The sequence below is a fragment of the Diadema antillarum genome, unplaced genomic scaffold, assembly GCF_040938485.1.
Source record: "Diadema antillarum isolate AM-2024a unplaced genomic scaffold, OU_Dant_1.0 seq00002246_RagTag, whole genome shotgun sequence".
NCBI lineage: Eukaryota > Metazoa > Echinodermata > Echinoidea > Diadematoida > Diadematidae > Diadema > Diadema antillarum.
The window spans coordinates 71,636-86,674 of record NW_027272875.1 but is presented as its reverse complement, the minus strand read 5'-3'; positions in this window follow the sequence as shown (position 1 = coordinate 86,674).

Below are 15,039 nucleotides of genomic sequence, written 5' to 3'. Positions count from 1 at the left end.
GACTACAAAGCACTTCAAGAAAAGTTTAATGTTCTGATGTTATCACTAAAAACTCAATTGCGTGATACGCACTTTAACTTCGCTTTCCGTGTACCAGTACTGGACCATAATCGTTTTCGCCTTGACGAATCTTGAAGGAATAACATTCACGCCCAATGCAAACCAGATGAGAAGTTATCAGCTAGGTCACAGTCGCATGGCTTGAACATGTTGGTGTAGGCCCATTCAGTATTTGTATCATATGTTACTTGATTTTAATGAATTACCCACATCAAACTTAGCCATTTTTTCTCTTTTCAAGTGCAGTATTATAACCTGATATTTCACAACCTCACTTAATAATGTTGTTAGAAAAACTGAAAGGCGATAAAAATCTTCTTGTTGACAAATACACATATCTTTTTGCTTTGTCAAAGAATAAACGTTTGCGTAGTGAATTCTTGTAAAACTGACTGCTGTTATATCCATCATTTGCCCCCTTTCACTTTTCAGCACTCCCCGAAGTGGGCAAATGAAATTACAATCGGATGTACGTAGCGCCAGCGGTGACATTAATTTGTGAAGCCGATTCTGGCCAAATGCTCTTCATATTCAATTTAAAATTCGGACTTATGACGCGGAGCACAATACTTTGCCCGGGCCTAGTCTTCGGCTTATGGGACGTATTCTGTGTAGATGGATAGCAAAATACCAGACGTTATGCCGTGTATTCATTTCTGTTTTGTTTTGCTTTGTTCTCTATTAATCATCTATTTTGGCATCGTTCGTCACCACATTCAACTGAAGAATGAATGCCATGTCCTATTCATATTTATGTGGCACATGTGAACATCTAGGTTTCCCCATTATTATGATTATTATCATGATTGTCATTGATGTTATAATAGTGATAATGATAATAATAATAATAATAATAATAATAATAATAATGATAATAATAATGATAATAATAATCATTTTCATAATAATAATAATAATAATTATTATTATTATTATTATTATTATTATTATTATCATTGATGTTATTATTTCATAAGTACTATACAAAGTAATAGTAGTAATATTGAACTGGTGTTCATCAAAAGGAGGCCATTATGTCCTCCAAATTTAATGCCGAAACCACCCTACAAAAATATATTTGTCCACTCTTTTACAGATCCTTCAGAAATGTATAGGGCCTATGGAGAGGAAAAATATCAAAATCATCAACAACGAAGAAAAAAAACTAACAAAGACCTGAAGACTGAAAATGAAAAAAAAAACACCCAAAGGAGATATGTGTGTGAGTTTGTGAAGTTATACGCATGGAGCCACTGAGCACATGTGCAATGACTTTCTATTATTGTTGTTGTTATTGTTTTGAAAAACGAAAGAAGAGAGAGAGAGAAATGGGGCCCTATACAAATAATTTGCCCCAGACAGCACTTCTAACATAAAATAAACATTATAGATCTTAAAGAGATATAAACAAGAATGTTAAATGTATACCAAGTCTCCTCGAGGGAGCTCATATCGTCTCCACGAGGGAGCTCACTTTCTATTATAATGATATCAACGATTACAATCTTGAGGAATGACTCTAAGCGGAAGAGCAAAATACACACTGCATTTTAAAGATACATTGATTTAGGGCCTATTTGAATGGAAGAGAGATTTCGTTGTGTTATTCCTCTACATCGACACTATTGACTGGACTTTGGTGATCCGGAGTTTGATTCCTGTCTGCACCGTATACGTCCTTGAACATGGTGTCTTTCTAATGTACGCATGCATTTTATTTGTATTGTGCGTGCGTGCGTGTGCGTTACGCCGGAGTTTGAAAAGACGCGTACATGTTCCCACCTCCATGCTGTTACGGACACGAATACAATGGCGATATTTGATTCATCGGCGAAAAAAATACAATGGCCATAATGGTTCATTCAATTCTCCTATGACACATCCAATACTGTGATGTATTTTCGATAATTATGTCAAGACTTTCCTCCTATACTCTACTGATTTAGTCACGTTCCATATTAATGGTACTGTACTGTAAAGAGTGATGATTATTTCTCGTTGACGGATTTTCGTTTTTTCTTTTCGGATTAGGCCTATACCCCATCCCATCCTCCTCCCCCATTCCGAATAAAGAGATAAAGAAAAGAAGTAGAAGAACTAGAGATTGTAATTTGTCATCACTGACAAATTAAGGTGATCCGATTTTTTTTTTAATCAATGCTTCGAGGTCTGATCGCAATAGGCAACACCATACAGGTTTCATCTGTGTTTAGAGACATTGGTTGTGTGATGTTTGGATTCTCATTTAGAAAAGGGAGTCAAATCTGTCATCTTTGGTTCCAAATTCTGTATACACTAGATAACGAAGATACAGCAACAAATATATAATTTAGGCATGACCATACAGGTTTCATCTGTGTTTAGGGACATTCGCCGTGTGATATTCGGAATCTCATTTAGAAAAGCGAGTCAGATCTGCCATCTTTGGTACCATATTCCGTATAACACGTCGTAATAAAGAGACAGAATGAAGTATATTTGACCACTGACCTCACTTTGCACAGCCAGGATGGCATCTAAGCAAAATGTGGTTATTTTTGTAAAATGTGATTCTTGTAACATGGTCTTTGCGTGTGCAAAATATGGAAGAGACAGGACATGTATTCACTAAGATACAGAATGAAACATTTATGACCTTTGACCCTAATTTACATACCCAAGATGGTGTCTGATCAAGAAGTTGTTATTTTATGAAATAATGTACGTGACATGAACTAAACATGTGCAAAATTTGAGGGTGATAGATGCTGTTTTTCTTGAGTTATTGCAAAGAAAGTTGCAGAAAGAAAAGAAACATCTCAATACATTGAAGATAATCTTTAAATTCAACCACGTTTTTTAACGTGATCCCGACATCGTATGAAAAAAACGAAGGGTAAAATACAATAGCCCAAAGTCTCAGCTACAACATATTAAGATCTGGGAGAAATTCACCGAAGCATAAGTGAGCTATTGCTCGAAAAAGATTGTCATAGCTTCATTCGCAGAAAAACTGCACTCCCATAGGGATAACACGTCATAATGAAGATACAGAAAGAATATGTGACCTTTGACCCCACTTTGCACAGACATGATGGCATCTGAGCAAAAAGTGGTTATTTTGTGAAATGATTCTTGTAACATGGTCTTTGTGTGTGCAAAATATGGGAGAGATAGGACATGTATTCACCAAGATACAGGATAAAACATTTATGACCTTTGACCCTAATTTACATACCCAAGATGGTGTCCGATCAAGTAATTGTTATTTTATGAAATAATGTACGTGACATGAACAAAACATGTGCAAAATATGGGATTAATAGCCATTGTTGTTGTTCATCTATTGCACAGAAAGTAGTAGAAAGAAAGAAAAATAAAGAAAAAATTATGTTATTTTTATAGAAATTTGAAGGAGAAGCTGAAAAAATCAGAAAAAGATAAACTTAGGAAAGGAGATTAAGACTAACTAAAGAAAAAAAAGGAAAAAAAGTGTTCAAAAAAAAAAAAACTGGCAGGGGTGAGCATCGAACCAGGGACCTTAGGATTACGAGTCGGATGCGCTATGCAATGACCTATTTCATGCTCCATAGGCCCTGTGTATTAAGCAAAATGACGCTGCATCGAAGCCACATGCAATTTTTCAACCAAGTTTTTCGATGTGATACCAACGTTGTATGAAAAAATGGAGGGCACATTACGATAGCCCAAAGTCTCAGCTACAACATACTAAAATCTGGGAGAAATTCACCGAAGCATAAGTGAGCTAGTGCTCGAAAAAGAGAGTCATGTCAATTTTCACTGCCAGAAAAACTGCACTCCCATAGAGATAACACGTAAACTGGTGAAATATTACAAGGATACTTTCAATCCATTTTTACGAGGTGATGACGTTATCCAATCAAAATGTTGTTATCACATTGATGAAAGAACATTTCATAAGCTACAACATACTGAAATCTGGGTGAAAATTGGCGAAATTTAAGTGAGATACGCTCGAGTGAATTTGAAATTTGATGACGTCATTTGGAAAATTTACTTTGTTTACTTTATTAAGAAATTTGATATCTTTTAATCATTTTTTCAGTATCGCCAACCCATGAAATGACATGTACAACTCATCAGCTTTTAGAATATGTCAAGAAAATGGGGGGTCATCGTCCATCCTGACGAGTAAAATCCGATCTAAAATTGGCGGTTTTTTGGCATAGTTGCACAGTGTATCCCCATTGACGCACGCGCGGAATGTTGAATTTGACGGGCCCGTATGATGTCATATTGAGTCGGATCGACTTGAAACTTGATAGAAATATTCCTTGACATTGTGGACATCCGATCCGTGTGAAAAAACTGAAAATTTCTATTGCATATGAGCTGTGCGTGCGTATATGCGCGCGCGCGTACGCGTCCGTCCGATTTTTTCAATTTTTCAAAAAATGCTCTAAATGGTCTGAAACGTGTGCAAAAAAAATTTGAGCTCGATTTGAGCATACAAATATTTCAACGCGCGCGTACGCGCACGTACCAAGAGAAAATGTGAATTTTGAGAATATGAGTAGAATGCGCATAACTTGAAATAAATGTGACGTGAATTTCATTGAAAAACTTTATTCCATTAATGAGATATGATTGAGAATGTGTTTTCATATAATGACGTCATAGTGACGTCACGGTCGACTGATCACTTTGATTTTAGTTCGATTGCCGTCTTTGGGACACGATACATACATGGTATAAGTTTGAACTTGATAGGCATAGTACTTTCTGAGCTAACCTCTGCACAACTTTTGGGGAGAAATAAAGAAAGAAGAAGAAGAAGAAGAAGAAAGAATCCGTACAGATACAATAGGTGATCCGAGAGGATACTCGGATCACCTAAAAATGTGTGCCACAGACGAAAAAGGGGATTGAGTTGGCGCTGATATACGGCGACCCCCAGCCCCGGGAACAACGTAGACCCCATTGCTGTCACTCTGCACACTCCATGGTGTCGTTAAAATCGACCGTTGAGAATCGCTCTTATGGCAAGGGTGGCATGGTCTCAGGAGCAAGTGTTTGTCTAGAGAAGCGATAGATACTCAGCAGAAGAAGATAAAGTATGTGTATATATGGGGGGGGGCAGGATTGTGGAGCTTGTTACGCGAACAGGACTAGATTCATCTTTATCTTCATAACTAGCCACAACATTTTAGATATTATAGGCCCTGAAAAATATCACATTTCGTTCAGTGCTACGAATTTACCTCCAAGCAGGCATGGGTATGTGCTTATGACATTGGTTTGTTCACTTCAGCATACCTCCTGCTACCCCCTCCCCTCCCGAGTTCCGGAGCAGAAAGATCGTTGAATGGAAGATATGTTTTACTGTCATACGTACCACCCAGCTTTTGTTGTAAGATTTCGTCATTTACCGTTTGGAAAATGTAAATGCTTCAGTAATAGTTTCCTGTCTGTTTCTACTGAATTTTGATACCAATACCATGGTTGATTACCCCTCTTAAAACTTGAGTGAATATAAACTCATGGTCTGAAAACTTAAGACTGAACGGATAGCATAAGTTTGTCATTCCACCTGGAGAGTTAGTCACGTGACAGGGAAAGCCTTGACAGCATTCTTCAATCACATGACGTCACGGAGGATGTCAGTCGAATGGAACACGTCTTCCGAGCTATACGTACTTTGTATATACCAGACAAGAAGTCAAGTTAGAAGTCGGCGACCGACTTTGAAGGAATGGGGAAACACACATGCCTCCGTCATCATCCTGCGGTCGAAAGAGACAATCATGCGCTCGCCACACGTATCATCTAGCGCTTGATGCTGTGTCATGTTCTCCCCATCGCATCACAGGGGGGAATTTCCCCTTCCCCAAATTGTTTCACCCCATCATCACCTGCTTTTGACAGGCAGTGACGAGAACGTTGCACAGCTCTGTGGTTGGGCCGCAGTCATGTCTCGATCCCTGCGCTGTGGGATAATCGACTCTCACTAAGTAACGTTGTCTTTCGAAGGACAAAACCAAATCAAACCAACAAACTGAGTAATTTCTCCATTACGAACATGCTTTATGTAGGTACCACATCACATCATTCGCAGTGGTAATGTTGCCAACACAAGGGCAACTCGATACCCATCGGGGACGTCTTGGGATAAAAAATGTATGGGAGGAATTTGTCTTCAGTGCCTTGTGTAAAGTGCAATGACATAGTGTGTTCCAATTGACTGAAATGCATGCAATGGACACATCATGACCATAGCTAAACCAGTTTCACTGAAATCGAACGCCATGTCCTTTGCCGCGAAATCCTCTCCATAGTCTTTTCACAAAGAAGTTCGTAGAATCGTACCAAATGGGGTAAAGAAGAAAGTTATGAATGACAGTTTCCCATATTGGCAAGCCAGTGACATTGATGTAATTTCAGGATGTTGTGTGTAAAACCAAAGAGCAAGTCATGAGGCGGTAACATCAACTTTGATCAAGTCACTCATTCCCATATTGATATTGACTTTTCAAGGAGGGATTTGTGAAAATTAGCAAAACTTCACAATTTCCTAACTTGCCCACATTTTTCATCCATTTCTGATCAACTTTTAACTGTTCTGCTTATCGCATTTTACTCGGTTTTTTTTTTTCAAGCCAACTTTTAACTGGTCCAAAATTGCTCTTTAAAGAAACTTCTGAAGTTCTATCTCTTTTGCTCTCCAATTATATGTATAGATAACTTGATGGAGCGAAATTGTTTTGTAGAGAGAGCCATATAAACTGAAATTCATTGGATATCAATTATTTTGGATCTGACATCATCATTTCTTTCTTTATGGGGATTGTGAATGAGTGCTGCTTCACTAGTTATATACAGATCCTTGTGACACATCTATGGCTTCAGACGGTGCAAATTAAATTTTATCAAATTGTGTAAAGCGACATTATTAAAGGAGTTAAAAGCAGTATGTAGGGAGAAAAGAAATGAAAATGACAATATCCATATCAAATAATCCATTATATTATGCAAAACATAGCGATATTGAAGTCACATGATCATCCATTTCATCCCATCAGCCAACTTTCAACGTTTCTGTATAGACAAGGAGTAAAATACAAAGACGAGATCATTGGAAGGATTATTGAATAGACCTGATCTTTGGGAAATAAATAGTCCCGTGTATTTGGTAATGGCATTGAGAAGCGGGCTGATGAAGTAGATTGTGTCTAAGCTAAAAAAAAAAAAAACTTCAAAGTTGACAGATGACAATAGGAGTTTATAATAGTGCAGACAAAGAAAAAGTTCCCCGAGAAAGAATGATTGAATACAGATTCTATTATAGATCGTGACACCATGTCATTTTCTTGTAGGGATACTAAATCTCGAGTAGCTTTTTTTAAATATTTATTTATGGAAAGGTGCATGTAGTCTTCCTCCGTCGCAGGAATAGAATACATGTATTGTATGAAAGAGTTTCGTCTGGAAAATTGTAAATTTGTCGTGAGAACAGTGTCTGTGGTAGCTAATATAAAGGTAAAACTAGCAAAGCGCCAAGGCGAGAGCTAATAATTAGGCTATATTTGTTATTCCTCATATCAAATTCCATACCTTTGAGCATGCATCAGAGTTGGCATGCCTGTGTTTTCGGTGGTCATATTATCGTAGTGACAGCCAGTCATATCACACGGCTGTGATAATCGAATTGCTTCCTTTTTCCTGTGGTTGAGATAACCGTTTAAGGTTATCATCATTCTGCTCATGCGATTGTAATAAAACGCCCGTCCGTCTTATGCAGCATTACTCTGTGCACAAGATCAAAGAACGATTCTCTCATGATATGATATGCATACTTATACCAAGCTAAAACGACAACATCAATACAGACAATCATCTAATTATCACCGACAAATAAATCTCCATGGAGACGTATGTAGACATGTGTACAGAAAAATGTCCGAAAAGTGAAATAAACTTATTGTCTTTTGTATTTCACAACCAATAAGTCAACGTGTTTCACTTCAATCCCAAGACTTCAGAGACTGATATGTATAGGCCTAACTACTCAAAATTTGAACGTGTTTTCTGAATCTATGTAGGGGCTATTCTAAAGTAAGCAAAGTCCAAAAAGGAAAGGGACTCGATCGCCTCCCGGTGAGCTGCATCTCACATTCTGAAGTCGTTATATTGCACGCAAGCTCCTAAAATCGCTAAAAGGCTTGATTTATATTTTATTTGCCAGTTCAGTTATAAAAACGGACATCAATTCTTGTGTCCAAGGTAATCGGAGAGTCGTGAGGTCATGACACTCGTCTTATCTAATTAGCATATAAATAAGTGCCTGAACAATATCACTCGACGGGAGAACTTCCATTATTCCTATTTTTTTTGTCCAGTGCTGAGGACTCTGTTTCACTATCCATTTAGAAGTCAACTTGAATAGCTTGATTGATTGATTGATTGATTGGTTGATTGGTTGTTTGATTGATTGATTGATTGATTGATTGATTGATTGATTGATTGATTGATTGATTGATTGATTGATTGATTGACTGATTGGTTGGTTGGTTGGTTGATTGATTGGTTTGAAGGCATTTCCGTATATTTAGAATATGATGTAAACTTATCTTTGATTATGTATTGTGATGTAATTTATGTATTCAATTTCGGTAAAATATTCATATGTTTGTTTGTTTGTTTATTTATTCACCGTAAAATCACAAAAATAACAATGATACAATACAGGTGGGATATATAGCAGAAGGAAAACGGATGGATTGCCCTGCTCAGCTCGGCCTTCATGGTCGTGCTGGTCTTCCGAGGGGTCCAACTTCACATGAAAAAGTACAATAGTCGAAACTCCTTATACAATAAAACTACTCATACATACACTTACTTACATATACGAACAAAAATTGATACGTCAGTACAAAATCAACTAAAATAACATTACAAACAAAAGTTTGTGAAAATGGTACCCCCCATACCGACTACCAATTTACTCTCCCCCACCCACAGCCCTGCCCATATAACATAGTCAGTCAAAATTAGCATAAATATGTTTCTGTTGGAAATGAAAAAAAAAATAATGAATGAAATGAAAAGGCCAGTTAGGTCTTATTATATACTGAGGGGGTGGAATACCCGACGTATAGTCAAATAATGCTCAAAGTCAAGCATGAAAACTACGCCTTATTTACATAATATTGATTCTAATGTCTCACTAATGTGAAGATCAGGGATAAAGAGACTTTGCCGAGGAGTTGGGGGAGAGACATTTATATCTTCAATTCGATTATACTTTCTGCCTCTTCATGAAATTCATCGTGTCAGCTATTTTTGTTCAGCTTTCCATCCTTGAGTTTTGCAGTCGTTAATTCCTCGTCTGTGAGGTGCAGAGGTGTATCAAAATAAGAACAAGGAAAAGGAGAGAAAAGACGAGGAGCAAGGGAAATAGAGAAGAGGTAGCAAGAAGAAGAAGAAGAAGAAGATAATGAGAAGAAGATATAATGAGAGGAAGAGGAAACTGATGACGACCTGATGAAGACTAAAAGAACGAGGTAAAAGGTGAACGGGATGAAGATATAATAAGGACGTGGAGACAAGGAGATAAAGAAGAAGGGGAAAAAAGAAGAATACTGGACCCTATGGTGGAGATGACGAAGATGAAGATGATGATGACGATGTATGATGATGATGATGATGATGATGATGATGCATGATGATGAAGAGGCAGAAAACAACATGTAGTAGAGTAACAACAAGAGAGAGAGAACAAGATGAGGTGCATAGAGGAAAGAAAAGAGGAAGGAGCGTGAAAAATAAGAAACAGTATCAGCAGATGGAGATGATTGATTGCCTATCATTTCATTTATCATAATTCGATCTACTCTCTCCACGGGATGTAATATACTCCCCTCCCCTCCGTCTAGATGGAGAATGCCTGTGTTGTGTTCCTGTCACCTTCCGCTGCTGTCATCGTTAGCTTCCCTACATTCCTACGCCATCTGGATTTCTTGTCAATGACAGCAGGGATCCTAGAGCTCGAAAAGAACCCGTCAATATTCCATCTTTCTGTTTCTCCTCAACGGAATTTATCGGCTGCACTTTTCGATGAGTTTCTTGTCACTCCTCCATCTTCGATACTTTGGAAGGAAGCACCCGTACAGTCTCGGCTCATTTCTCGTTCATGGATTTGAACCATGCAGGGGAGAGCTTGAGTGTAAATTGAACAGAACGATCAGAACTTGATCATGATCGCTGCGATAAATCCGCGCTGGGTCCGCTTTCTCGCTAGTGATATTTTTACCGTGACCGGAAAATGAACGCTCTCTGGAACTGGGGTTCTCTTAGTTGAAATGAAGACGACGGTTGGACGAAATTCTTCAAATTAAAAGCGCAATCAGATACAGACGATACGGATCAAGACTTCATCCGGTTGAGCATCGCCGAGCATCGTAGGTAGGTACGCCAAACTGTTTATAAACATTAAAATAGTTAAGTTGCAGTTGAGGTAGAGGTGTACCTCTGCTCCTGCTCTGGCACAGGCACACGAAGCGAAGCAGGGTAGGGAGGCGCGGGCTGATATTGGAAGTGTTACCGATTCCGATGGCGATACTCGGTGTGTATGTTCCGAGTGCTGGAGGTGATAAGCCGTTTAATGGCGTGTAAAATAATGAATGTGCAAATGACAAGATATGTGGGTGTTGGCCGTGATTAGATGCTCGTTGTGGTATTGGAGTCATTATGGTTTAGGTACAAGGTGAGTACGATCTCGTGGTGTGCTGTTGCACCACACGTGCCACAGCACAGGAGCAAAAACCAACACTGTGCTGTGGCAGGTGTGGTGGTGAAATCGAAAGTAACTCTTCAAATCAAATGGTAGTGCGAGTGCAAAGTGGCATGGTGATGGTTGTGATACTGATAGCTGATTGGTAGTGGCAATGGTAGGTGTGTTAAGGATTTGGCTACAAAGTGTGAAATGATTAAGGAGTGATAACTCCTTGGTAATGATGGAGGTGATGGTATAACTATAACGGGTAAGGGGCATTCCTACTCATCATGATTGGTATTGGTATTAAAAAATCAAAGCTGCAGATGTGCAAACAGTCATTTATAAATACTGTGCATATGATGGAAATAATGTTCATAGATCATTGGATGGATTTTTAGGGCAGAATTATCTTTGATAATTACCTTAGGTACGGGTATTTTGTTATGAAACGCATCACTTCCACTTCAAAGTCAAAGACCAGCAAATAAAGACAATAGGACCTAATGTAACAAACATCAGATATTGTTAATGAGTTGTTACTCATTCAACCACCAAAATTATTGACACTGTTGTTAGTATATAGTGTTGATCAAGCATTTTTTTCATGTCTTTGTATTTCCAGTCACCAAATCTCCTGGGAATATGTGTTGACAAAGTGGTGTCCATGATGTAGAGTGATTTTGTGTCAATTTATTCTTTAGTGCTTTATAATCACCAAAACTATAGACCTTGGGTTTTCTCTACAGAAATTTTTATTACATTCTGTTCTTTAAATTTTGATAATGTGAGCACAATGTAACACAAGGATGAATTGTTGATCATAGCTAGTGATGACAGCTCATCATTGAGGAGACATGAAAACTTACATACTGAAAATAAAAGCAAAAGCAGACTACAAATCTCAAAGGGATAATGTAGTTTTGGTTTAGATGGGGATTCAGGTTTTCACTCTCTATAAAATGACTAGAAGCCACTTTTATGAAATAATTAGAAACCACTTTTATGAAATATAAAAGAACATGTAATCTTACAGGAATTGAAAGTTTGATAATGAAAATCTGTTTTGAAATAACTGAGATATAAAAAAAAAACAAAATAAGACAAAGTGGTCTTATGATTAGGACCTCTTTGTTTCCAGATATCTCAGACAATTCAATTCATTTCAAGTCAGTAGTTTATATGCTCTTTGATATTTCATAAAATAAGTTTTTAGTTATCTTGTAAAAAGTTAAAACCAGAATCCCATTTCAACCCAAAATATACAATCCCTTTAAGTATAACATGAATTTAACTTTCATTTGTTTGTGGATCTTAGCATTGTAATGTGTTTTGCTCATCCTGAAAGAGAGAAAGAAAGAAAGAAAGAAAGAAAGAAAGAAAGAAAGAAAGAAAGAAAGAAAGAAGTAGACCGCAAACCTTAATGATATGCATTTAAATTTTATGATTGTATAGGCCTGAGCATGATGTATGACTTATACTGATTAAAAGTGAAAACAGCAGACTATAAATTGTAAGTATCAATTGAACTTTCATAATTATGTTTGTTGGCCTGAACATTTTAATAATAATATATAGTAATAATAATAATAATAATAATAATAATAATAATAATTTAATAATATTTTCATACTACAGAGCAAAACAAAAGAAGACTACAAATCTTAAGTATGAATTAAACTTTCATATGTGTGTTGGCCTGAGCCCTGAGTGTTATAATGTGTTTGGCTTGGAAATACTGAAAGCAATCCAGCAAGCAAAAGTAGTATGAATTCAACATCATTAGTAAAATTGTTGGCCTTAGCAGACAAGTCTTCACAAACTTTGGAATAGGATCAGGAAAATGAATGACATGTCTCCATAGCAGACCTTGACAGTGTGCTGCAGTGCTCTACGTGGACAGGAATTCATTGTGAACTCGGATAACCTCGACTTCTTTTGGACTCTGGCTACTGGCCTTTCAAAATATTTCCTTTTTCCATTGAGGAGGTGCTTTCTCTCCTTCTCTGCCAGAACCAGAGTTCACGTTGACTCTGTGGAGTCTCTGAATAGCACAGTTTGTATAGGGGATTAGCACTGCAGTATTAATTTCTGAGTTTGTATTGTGGACACACTTTGTGGTGGTCAAGTAGGTTCATTCACCTAGGCTTCTGCTTTTTTTTGCCTCTTTTCCCCTTATTTTTCAATCAAAATTCTGTTGGTATGTAGCCAAAAATAAAATCAGGATCTCGACTAGTTGTGAAGGGATTGTCATGGGCTTAATTATGTTAGAGGTTTGTAGTACACTAAGTAAATAGCTCACACGGCATAGTGGTCCCGTTGATCTAAGAAATATTTTCTCTTACAATGAAACTAAAATGAACTCAAAAGAGAATGAAAATTCTGATGTTTGTGGAGTAGATTTTTGATTTTATTTTCCACTTGGGATTTAAGCTACTTCCTTTTTATTTATATATTTATTTTTAACAGAATGAAATCGGTCATAAGCTGGAAATGCTGCATATGGGTTTGGACATAGCTTGCCTTGATATGACTTATGCCCTTTAAATTAAACACGACACCATGCCTGTCTGTGAAGATTTAGGCATTTTCTCACCCATGAGCTTCACAGGTACAAATAACAAATGATTATTCTGATATCACACAGCAATATTAGCCTGCTTTCTTTGCTGCTGTGCAAAGTATCTCATGCATTAAAAACTGCCAGATCTTCTACAAGAAATTCCCAGACAACTATGAGGTATCTCTTTGTCACATCCTGACAAATTTTAGAAGCTTCTCTGAGTTGAGAAATACCTTTGTAAAATGAGGTACATATAGCACACATGTAACTCCCTGAGTGCTATTTCAAACCAGTGTGTGAATGTTGACTGTCATGCACAAAGCAATATATACTTAATAGAAATTTGCAAGACTTTGTTAAAATCAGTGCCCATTGAATAAAATTGCTAATCAAATCTCATTCATTCATTCATTCATTCATTCATTCATTCATTCATTTATTTTTCTATTTCCAATAGAAATATATGATTTTGATTTTGATTTTTTCCAGAAATTGCATAAATTACATTACAATGTACAATAAATAAAATGTATAAGCTTGTAGAATATTTTGAGAAGTATATAGTTATTAAATGGAAGACATGTAGTATTTGCACAGATTTCTGTGTTTTGCCTGGCTGTAAATGTTGAGTAAAGTTTTGTGTGTGATACAACCGAAGACCATAAAGAGAAGAAGGCATACTTGTGTTAAACTATGCCTACTGGAGACATATTCATGCTGAAGCTAATTACAGGTGGAGTGCAGTAAAAGGTTGGTAATTATTGTAGATAATCTGAGTAGTTGTATGCAATGTGTCAATGCGATACATCAGGATTATGTAACTTCAGAAAAATCTTCTTCTCTTTGGTCATGTTATCTTTATCTGCTTAGCACTAAATCAGTAATTAAAGGAGATATGCCATGAGTAGGATTCAGTATAGATGTAGAAAATTGCATTTTAAAAAATTCCATATTCCTTCGACTTGGTACTGATGTGCTAAGCATAGTACTGTTCCCCCAGACTTCTGAAGTGCTCTTTCATTATGGTAAACAAATGAAAGTATGTTGAATTCTCTTCAAATTTTCTTTTACATCTTATTCCCTTCTGTGACATCACAATATTGTAGTCTTCCTGTCTGACAATGAAAACTTCAAGAATTCAGAACTTGTGAATGGGTTGATCGATTTTCCACAGGCTTCACCAAAGTGTACTAGAAGTATTTAATGCAGTTGATGAGTTCACAAATACCCCTTTCAGGTAATCGCTGTTCAATTATCCACATCCAAATAATGCAGATGAAGTAATCAAAATCGCGTTCATATATCCCATGAAGTGCGCACTACTTTTACGAGCGCCTGATCATATAACGATGCGAAAGACGGGAGTATTTGTCACGGTTACTGCGCACGCCTCTATAATGACGTAATGTTTCCGGTGATATATATTCACGTGTATGCACAGCTCTCGCTCAAGCTCAGCAATCAGCGGTTGTGTGGGAAATCGAGTGACCTTGACCGAACTGTGGAATGTTAGTGCGCATAAGTCGTAAAACGCGTTCATATATTCTCGATCAACTCCTCATGCTGCAATAATGCACATGATAGCAGCATCAAAATAATGCGCACTTTTTTACTCCTCTCCCGTTCATGTAATCAAAATTTTACGACTTATTGCTCCTATTATCCGCATCCACGATTACCTGAA